Source organism: Silurus aristotelis (genome assembly GCF_946808225.1).
Source record: "Silurus aristotelis genome assembly, chromosome: 4".
In the NCBI taxonomy this organism is placed as follows: Eukaryota; Metazoa; Chordata; class Actinopteri; order Siluriformes; family Siluridae; genus Silurus; species Silurus aristotelis.
The window spans coordinates 27,185,627-27,196,930 of NC_139577.1; the positions used below are offsets into that span (position 1 = coordinate 27,185,627).

At 37.3% G+C, this 11,304-nt stretch overlaps 1 long non-coding RNA gene across 1 annotated transcript in view; it reads right to left on the bottom strand.

The window, feature by feature from the left end:
* Window positions 1–702: 702 nt before the first annotated feature.
* The window catches only part of LOC310724648, a 91,793-nt gene continuing 81,191 nt past the window's right edge, over window positions 703–11,304 (bottom strand). Inside the window, exon 3 of the long non-coding RNA XR_014533128.1 lies at window positions 703–726. This is a non-coding gene — a long non-coding RNA (uncharacterized lncRNA). The remainder of the gene's footprint in view (window positions 727–11,304) is intronic.

Here is an 11,304-nt window from a genome sequence, read left to right on the forward strand (position 1 = left end):
GGTGTGATATGGCACAATCCGAAGTGTAATGCCACTAAATGGATTATTTCTGTACTTCTTCTTCTTCTTCTTTCGGCTGCTCCCATTAGGGGTCGCCACAGCGGATCATCCGTCTCCATACCACCCTGTCCTCTATATCTGCCTCTTTTACACCAACTTCCTGCATGTCTTCCCTCACCACATCCATGAACCTCCTCCTTGGCCTTCCTCTTTTCCTCCTACCTGGTGGCTCCATCTTCAGCATTTTTCTACCAATATAATTCATGTCCCTTCTCTGCACATGTCCAAACCATCTTAATCTCGCCTCCCTCACCTTGTCACCAAAACATCCTACATGTGCTGTCCCTCTAATAAACTCATTTCTAATCTTGTCCATCTTCGTCACTCCCAACGAAAACCTCAACATCTTCAGCTCTGCTACCTCCAGCTCCACCTCCTGTCTTTTACTCAATGCCACTGTCTCTAATCCATACAACATCGCAGGTCTCACCACAGTCCTATAAACTTTCCCTTTCATTCTTGCAGATACTCTTCTATCACAAATCACTCCTGTCACTCTTCTCCACCCACTCCACCCTGCCTGCACTCTTTTCTTTACTTCCCTAACACACTCTCCATTACTTTGCACTGTTGACCCCAGGTACCTGAACTCCTCCACCTTCTCCACCTCTTCTCCCTGCAACCGCATCACTCCACTGCCCTCCCTCTCATTCACACACATGTACTCTGTCTTACTCCTACTGACTTTCATTCCCCTTCTCTCCAGCGCATATCTCCACCTCTCCAGGCTCTTCTCAACCTGCTCTCCACTCTTACCACAAATCACAATATCATCTGCAAACATCATAGTCCAGGGAGACTCCTGTCTGACCTCGTCCGTCAACCTGTCCATCACCACTGCAAACAGGAAAGGGCTCAGGGCCGATCCTTGATGCAGTCCAACCTTCACCCTGAACCAGTCTGTCGTACCTACTGCACACTTTACTGCCGTCACACTGTCCTCATACATGTCCTGCACCACCCTCACATACTTCTCTGACACACCTGACTTACTCATACAATACCACAACTCCTCTCTCGGCACCCTGTCGTACGCTTTCTCTAAATACACAAATACACAATGCAGCTCCTTCTGTCCTTCTCTATACTTCTCCATCAACATCCTCAAAGCAAATAAGGCATCTGTGGTGCTCTTCCTCGGCATGAAACCATACTGTTGCTCACAGATGGTCACCTCTTCTCTCAGCCTGGCTTCCACTACTCTTTCCCATAACTTCATGGTGTGACTGATCAACTTAATTCCCCTGTAGTTACTGCAGGTCTGCACATCTCCCTTATGCTTAAAGATCGGTACCAGCACACTCCTTCTCCATTCCTCAGGCATCCTCTCCCCTTCCAGAATCCTGTTAAACAATCTGGTTAAAAACTCCACTGCCATCTCTCCTAAACATCTCCACGCTTCTACCGGTATGTCATCTGGTCCAACCGACTTTCCATTCTTCATCCTCTTAATCGCTGCTCTCACTTCCTTCTTACTAATCCTATCTACATCCTGCTTCACCAACTCCACATCCTCCAACCTTCTCTCTCTCTGATTTTCCTCATTCATCAGCTGCTCAAAATACTCCCTCCATCTTCTCAACACACTCTCCTCACTAGTCAACACATTTCCCTCTCCATCCTTTATTGCTCTAACTTGCAGTACATCCTTCCCAGCTCGGTCCCTCTGCTTGGCCAATCGGTATAAATCCTTTTCTCCTTCCTTAGTGTCCAACCTCTTCTACAGTTCCTCATATGCCTTTTCCTTGGCTTTCGCCACATCCCTTTTAACCTGCTGCCGCATCTCCTTGTACTCCTGCCTACTTTTCTCATCACTCTGTCGATCCCACTTCTGTTTTGCCAATCTCTTTCCCCTAATGCTCTCCTGCACTTCCTCATTCCACCACCACGTCTCCTTGTCTTGCTTTCTATTTCCAGATGTCACACCAAGTACTTTTCTAGCTGCCTCCCTCATCACTCCTGCAGTAGTTGCCCAATCATCCGGCACCTCTTCACCACCACCAAGCCCCTGTCTGACCTCTTCCCTGAACCTCACACTACACTCTTCCTCCTTCAGTTTCCACCATCTTATTCTTTTTTCAAACCTTACTTTCCTCCTCTTCTTCTTCGCCTCCAAAACCATCCTACAGACCACCATCCGATGCTGTCTAGCTACACTGTCCCCCGCCAACACCTTACAGTCTCCAATCTCCTTCAGGTTGCATCTCCTACACAGAAGATAATCCACCTGTGTGCACCTTCCTCCACTCTTATACGTCACCCTATGATCCTCCTTCTTCTTAAAATACGTGTTCACCACTGCCATTTCCATCCTTTTAGCAAAATCTACCACCATCTGCCCTTCCACATTCCTCTCCTTAAAACCATACCTACCCATCACCTCCTCATCACCTCTGTTCCCTTCACCTACATGCCCATTAAAGTCTGCCCCAATCACCAATCGTTCTTTCCTAGGTACACCATCTACCACTTCATCTAATTCACTCCAGAATCTTTCTTTCTCCTCCATCTCACAGCCAACTTGTGGAGCATAGGCACTAATGACATTTATCATCATCCCTTCAACTTCCACCTTCACGATCATCACCCTATCAGAAACTCTCTTCACCTCCACTACACTCTTACTGTACGCTTCCTTCAGAATCACCCCTACACCATTTCTCTTCCCATCCACACCATGATAAAACAGTTTAAACCCACCTCCAATGTTCCTGGCCTTACTCCCTTTCCACTTGGTCTCCTGAACACACAACACATCTACCTTTCTCCTCTCCATCATATCAGCTATCTCTCTCCCTTTACCCGTCATAGTACCAACATTTAAAGTACCAACCCGAACCTCTACTTTCCTACACTGCTCCTTTTCCTGCCGTCTCTGTAGACGCCTTCCTCCTCTCCTTCTCCTCCTTCGGCCAACAGTAGCCCAATTTCCACCGGTACCCTGTCGGCTAACGATACCTGTGGCGGTCGTTGTTAACCCGGGCCTCGACCGATCCGGTATGAAATTCTCATTTGTGATCCGCATATTTGATTTGGCACATGTTTTACGCTGGATGCCCTTCCTAACGCAACCCTCCCCATTTACCCGGGCTTGGGACCGGCACTAAGAGTACACTGGCTTGTGCCCCCCTAATGGCTGGGTTAAATGGATTATTTCTGTACAAACACATAAAATGTGTTATTGTATTTGATTACAATGTTTAATTTATTAATTAATGGCACACAAAAGTGTTTTATGGTTAATAGATATATTGTAATGTGAAACATTCAAAATATAAAGTTCCTATTACAAAAATTAGACAATATAAATATAAGATGTATTTTTATAGTAATTCCCATGTACATTGGTTTCATTTGATTGAATTATGTATTCATACACCCATACATTCAGTCAAATTTAGGACTCTCACTTGACTTTAACAGCACATGACCACTGAGCTATCTGACTTGTGTTATCAATGTCATTCTATATCTTTGTTACTGTAAGTGTCAACCTACTCTTGAGATATAACATTTACATTTACAACATTTGGCATACACACTTATTCTGCGCAACTTAACAAAAGTGCTTTGACATTTTAATAAGTCTCACTAAATATTCTAATGCTGGTTCACTAAGACACAGGCTAAGAAAACCATCAGTCAATGTTGGGAGAAAAAAATATTGTTATTACGCTCTAAAGTTAGTTATGAAGTTTTTTTAAGAACCTCTGGAAGAGGTTGGTCTGTAGATGTCATTTGTAGACGGCAAGAGACTTATTTGTTCAGACATCAAATAGAAGTTTGTTCCACCACCTTGGTGCCAGAACAGAGATGAGCCTCGAAGCATATCTTCCTTGTACCATAAAAGATGGTACTATCTATCTATCTATCTATCTATCTATCTATCTATCTATCTATCTATCTATCTATCTATCTATCTATCTATCTATCTATCTATCTATCTATCTATCTATCTATCTATCTATCTATCTATCTATCTATCTATCTATCTATCTATCTAGCACTGTAACTGTTAAAAAGCAATGACACCCGAGACTCTTTCCATAATTAAAATAAAGCTATTCACCACATGAACTATTACACGTTTATACACATCATTCAATTCACTTGAACCCATTCATTGTTAGTCTTAGATTATGTGGTCTTCTGCTGTTGTAGTTCCTCCACCACGTGGTTTGATGTGCATTGAGTATTTTGAGATGCTTTTCTGCTCACCATTGATGTAAGTGAATTTGAAGTATTATAGACCTTCTGTCAGCTCAGACCAGTCTGGTTATTCTCCTCTGCTCTCTCATTCACACCCTTAAGACCTTCTCAGAAGTTTTTTTTTTGTGTGTGAAAATCCCAGAACCCACACCCATGCAAAGGTTAAAGGCACAGAGATCGTAACTTTTCCCTTTCTGGATTTTTTTTGTGCTAAATATTAAGTAAGTATTTAATGTTAAAAAATTTGAATGCCAAAAAGCAATCCAAACACATAGTGACCAGTTCAGCAATGGTGTAATATGGCTATCAAGGTCACCAATGCAGAAGGTCACAATTGATGAGCTTCCCCTGCTGATTTGGTTATTTTGTTTATTCATGTGTCCATATTTTCCCATAAAAAATTTGGACTGCTTTGCTGTGTGTGTGAGTGTGGCTGTGAGTGTTTGTGTGTGTTTTGTGTGTGCTCTTGATGTGTTCTTCTGTTGGAGTCTTCTATCTGTGCAGTCATCCTAATGAATGCACTCAATCACAGGAAATAGACAAAACAGAGTCATTAAGGCTCTGAAACATCTTATCTCATGTCTCATGAGAACATTTAAAGCTGCTGTCCCCAACTCATTTATCTTCATTTAAACAAGAAAGGAACAAAGTGTAGCCTGTCAGAGTTTAATCAGAACACCTTCGCTAGCTCAGAGACATCGCAAAAATCAAACCAATCTAATTGAATCCAAAAGTCAAATACAGCAATATATATACTTTTGAAAAACTACCAAATAAAAACATTTAATAAAATGCAGTGCATTACATAAAGCTTATACTATGCTTGAATACCCAATTCTGATTTAACTTAATGCACAGCCTATTAACAATTGTAACCATAGTAACAATGCTCCCCTGCAGAGGCAAACACCATCTGATGCACAGTGGGAAGTTATTTGTTTCCTACATTTTTCTACACTAGCTGTGGATTATCCCCTACATAAATCACTATAAGGTGTACTGTTATAGGAAAGTGATGAATCATGAGGTATTGTGATGTAATGCAAAGTCACAGTTTGCAAATAAATTAAATGTCGATTATGTTACATTAGTAATTTTTTTATGACAAACACTTTAAGCTTGGCTTCTACCCTTTAGTAAGGCTTATACCATGTGTTATACTATGTGTGTTATACAGTACTGTGTCATTCAAGTCCCTTTAATTCAGCTAGCGTATTTGTACAAGTACATTAAATATAACCTGATTTACCCTGCAGCCAGAACTACTATCAGAGCTGATGTTAGGAATTACTCAACACCAAATGTCCAATCAGATCTTAGAATTTAACATTGACCTGATATAATGCAACTAAAGGGTCTATCAACACTAGATGTGCCATTTTGGGGGGCAGATGAACCCAAAAACAAACATAAAATTTTTTTTTTTAAACATATGAAATAAACTAGGGTTCTTGAAAGGTTCCTCTTTTAGAAAGATATGAGCAAGTAATTATCGGATCCTTCAGGAACCCTCTAATCTCAAAGACTGCACCTTGACTGCAGAAAAAAGGCATGCTTTTTTTTCATTGTATTTAGGAAGAAGTTTATATATACATATATTACATTTGATGTCAACGTACGTAAGGAGATCATGAAAAAAGCCATAATTTGGCTAAATAAATAATCTAAAAAGAAGTGTCAGTGTGTATGTTTGTTAAGAATTTTTTTTTTTTTTTTTGTAAACAAGTCTTTGCCTTTTAGAAGAAGTTCCAGAGCATCTTTATGAATCAAAGTACTGTTGACAACCCTTACACCTCACTTATCTTATTCTTTTACACCAAGAACTCTCCAGAGTTATCTCAGATTCCCATGCAGACGTCCCACAGCAGTTACGGGACCAGACGCTAAAGCCAGAAGAAGCAACCCTCTAATCAGTCAGCAGGAGATGGGAGATTTATAAAATCTGTCTGGTTTCTTCGAACAACAGAGAAGCTTTTCCTGGAAGACATGCTGTCTGATAATCCCAGGTATCTCAGCAATAGCCAGCTGAAGCCTTCTGAGTACTGGAAGGAAGCTGCTGCTACACTGCCTGAATATCAAGGACCATGGCGACCTGCTCTTTTCTCAAATACATTATAACTACCCATCCCAAAAGAATAGACCTTTAATCATTTAAATCTCAAAATGTTAATAACTAAAACTCTACCAAAAAACTATTATACTGTAATGAATATTTGATGACTAAACACTATTTCTGTCCTGTATTTCTGTATATTTTGATTTGAAGTTAAATAAATAGAACAACGTCCATGAATTTAGTTACTCGTGCAACTGCTCTTGTCTTTTCACTCACTGATCCTGTGGTCTGACTGGCCACGTCTCGTATTGTTTTACAACCGAACACGTGTGGATGGTGCTCAAGTGGCCTATAAAGGTCACAATGTCCAAAAAGAATTAAATAAAGGAAAGAGCCACACATAACACACAGATGTACTCTTGTGAAGGTACTAGCACGCCCTTGACAACGAGTGATAAAGTCAGCGACAGACATCTAGAACCCATCACTCACATTGTCTCTCTCTCTGACACACACACAAACCTACTGCAATAAGGTTTAGTCCTTATGCACCTTTTCACCCTTTTATTCACAGAAAATAATTCTCATGAATAAAAGCATCTTGCTCTTATAAATGCAAATGCAGGCACATGATCCTTTATTTCTGTCTAATTTAAGGCTCCTAGCTGTGCTAAAGGCATTCTCCTGCATATTTTAACCTAACTCTTATCCATCACATCTATGCTTTATGTGTGATTAGCATATACAAGTACTTCATCAGTATTCGCAGAACTGAGAAAAGCGAACTTGTTTATTTGAAAACTGACTTTTAACGGAGGTCAGTAAGTGACTTACTTGAAGCAGTCGATTAACAGTTCTTTTATTCTAACCACTCCTGCATTCTCATATTTGACAGCAATGCTGGCTGCAATTCAGATCACAGGTTTATAGCATGGTCTATCTAAATACTTGATTCTGATTGGCTTAAAAGTGTGCCTCAAAAGCACTGAACACACAGATAGTTCAGGTCGGATTTGTTTCGTTTCAATTCAGTTCAATTCAATTCAATTTGTATAGTGCTTTAAACAATGGACATTGCTCCAAAGCAACTTCACAGAGATAAAGAGGTTAAAACATTAGAATGTATACATTTAGTTGATAAAGGTTTTTTCTTTAAAGTTTATCCCCAATGATTGAACCACTGGTGACTGTGGCAAGGAAAACATTTCCTGAGATGGTATGAGGAAAAAAACTTTAAGAGGAACTAGGCTCAAAAGGGAACCCATCCTCATTTGAGTGGAATTGAATGTCCATTCATTACAGTTCCATCATTGTTGAGGTGTACTGTTCAGTGTTGGGCGCTAAAATGTGTATCACCATTCTAAATAAATGCAGTGCCTTATATACACAACCATAACCATACTAACATGCAGTCACAGTCACATAAAGATTAAGACAGTTATTGTAAACCCTTCTAATTTATTATATTGAGTTATTGGGTCATTTTGATTGTTGTTTAATCGGCATGGTGTATATGATTTTGAGTGAGAAGTCAAAACTCTCACACACACAGTCTCTGAATATGATTTAGACCAAGCAGAATTCTATATATGTATAGCTTATAAATAAGTAATGAAAATTATTTGTTATTTTTATCCATTTTTGTTTTGAATGATATCGATAGTCACTTTAACTTGTTATAGTAGCTTTAACTTGTTAATGCTGGCACAGGGATAATTTTTCCTTACCCGTAATCATTTAAAGTATCTCCTTGAAGGCAACAAATGGAATCGATAGTGTAAGGGATAAAGAGAATAATTAAAGCTTTCTGTTTTACTTTCAGTGTACAGTATGTCTATCATCTGCCTCGGTGTCTTACCTACAACTGCATTGCTGTTTTAACCACTCGAGACAATTCACTTTATTTTTGACACTCTTTCCAATTTCCATACCATGTATTCATATTGGACATAATGTTCTTGACCAAATTCGATACACTCTTTAAAAAAATATGTAGTATTATTTTCCCATGTATTTTTTCTGTGTATTCGACACAACAACTTGTTTTATTGTTCTGGAGGCACCAAAAGCTTAGTGCAATTCTGCAGCATCATGGATGAATGGACTCACTAGAGCATCATTGTCATATGCATATAAATAATGTCAATAGGAATCTAAAAAAAAAAAAAAAAAAAAAACGCCAATAACTACCATACCTATTATTTAACACATTAAAATCACACACTTAATTTGTTCACTTTTTACATTTGTTTTTATTAAATACAAAAACACTTTCAAATCACATGAGCCAGTAATTTTATTCACAATAGTACATAGAGAACATAAATGTTTAAACTAAGAAGTTTGACACTTTTATGCACAAAATGAGGTTATTTCAAATTTGATGGTAAAATTTGCAGGTCTCGAAAAAGTTGGCAGTTGACAGTAAATCTGTACTGTTGTACTCACAAAGATAGAGATACTATATATATATATATATATATATATATATATATATATATATATATATATATATATATATATATATATATATATATATATTTACTGTATATATTATTGTGTATATATATATATATATATATATATATATATATATATATATATATATATATATATATATATATATATATATATATATATATATATTAGATTTGTTAGCATTATGCTATGTTAAAGTTATGAAAATTAAGTAGTGATCATTAGAATATGATAAAATAAATAAAGCATGTCCTCTTAGGGCTTCTGTATGTGTGACTCTTTTCTAAAATGATTACTGGTAGGTGTAATGGTTATAGTCCTGAATTTGAGTTTGTGAGGTTCTATATGTTCAGAATAAAAAAATAAAAAAAAACTCCTCGAATACAAAAATTCCCCTAATACAATTTGATTTTAGTAAAGTTTTTGTTAGTTGTTCACTATAAGGATTGAATCTAATTTTATTCTGTGTATTATACATTGATTTGTCAGAACATTGGCACCATCCACTACCTGGATTCACAGCAGTGATATAATCTCCTGAGAGTCAAAGGTGAGCAGAAAGCTGCAGGAGACCTGCAAAGGTTTGTCAATGCTCTTTTATTTATTCAATAACCTCCACACCCCTACACCAAGCTGCCAATGACCTTTCCTTTCACACACTTGCTTGCTGATGCTTTGCCTGCTGACCCCTCAGAAGAAAAACAATTGAGTTAGAAAAATATTGCTCTTTTCATATATATATATATATATATATATATATATATATATATATATATATATATATATATATATATATATATATATATATATATATACACAGTACAGACCAAAAGTTTGGACACACCTTCTCATTCAAAGAGTTTTCTTTATTTTCATGACTTTGGTCTGTACTGTATACAGTGAGGAAAATAGTTTGTATTTTTTTTTTCAATTTTTTTTCAATTTGTACTGTTTCGTACAAGACAAATATATATATATATATATATATATATATATATATATATATATATATATATATATATATATATATATATATATATAAGATAAGATAAACCTTTATTCGTCCCACAGTGGGGAAAGTTCTAAATATATATATATATTTGTCTTGTACAAAACAATACAAATACAAATGATCAGATTTAATATAATTACTGTTGGTTTGCCATGTGGGCAGTACGTATAAATGTTTTCAGTAATACCCAATAAATATCTGACACTTACAGAGAGAGAAAAAGATGAAAAAGTAATTGAAAGTAATGAGCCATAGGTCAGGGTGATTCTACTGGGTGTAATTAGTTTCTGAGATGCCCCAAAGGCTGCATATACTGGAGTATATCCATGAGTTTAATGACCATAACAAGCCTATAGTAAAATGGGCAGCATAACATAACTAACATAACTAAGAAATCAAACACGTGTGTGTTTTGTTAAGAGAAATTTATCAACGGTGGGGTGGGTGGCATATATGCTATATCAAGAGGGTTATTACCAAACATTTTGTTCCAGTTTCTGCACAGCAATCTAATATCTCTGACCATTTTTCATTCATATTCCGTATCAGTATCACATTCTGTATCAGTAGCATCACATTTCTAGGGTTGAGGGCTCTGTGCACACTACACAGATTTCCATTCCCCCTTCCACCTCCCAAACACCACCTGTATAGTTTTGCTATTGGGTAATTCTTATTCCACCCTTTACAGCAGCAGCATGGTTCCTAAAATTATTATTTAAACATGCTCAACAGAGCAGTCCTCTGACTCAGTCTTTAGTAGTAGCATAGAAAATTAATCAACCAACGCCAAACCAATCTGCAGTCCATTTACACAAGTAAACTCTTTAAAAGTGTTGTCATGGTTGAAATATAATACTTTATCTGGTTTTATATTCTGAACCATGGATTGTGTTGTGGATAGTGTGCTGGTGGAGATTATAGCCATCAGTGTTAATGTGAAGGAAAAAGATTGTCAGTATATATCTAGCAAAATATAGAGAATCAGCTTATTCTTCTCAAACATAATCGAGAAATAGCTTAAAAATCTCACACATTGAGTCCAAACTCTGGGTGTTCACTTTTATTGGAAAGTTTCCACCAGCAGTTTTATTCAACTTTGTTAACCCTGTACATTTAGTTGAATTTTGGAAATTTCTTGCTACAAGTGAATACTTTTTTCAGTATTGTCAGTTTGAAGCAAACATTGTAGTGAAGTTCTACTTCTCTAAAAAACAAAATATTGTCATTGATTGAACGATTCATCCACTGATGCTGGTGATAAAACTGCCAATGAGGTATTGCCTTTTCTAAATCCAACTCTTAACTGCTAAAAGATCCCAGATAAGCAACACACTGCACCGACATTGCAGTAAACCTTCTGAGCTCCTGGAAGGCTTGAATAATTCTGCCATAATGAGCTGTCACACATTTAATTCTTCATAAGACTCCTTAAAGTGCTAAATGAACTTTTTCAGAAGACAGAAGAGAGCTTTTTGCTACCGAACTC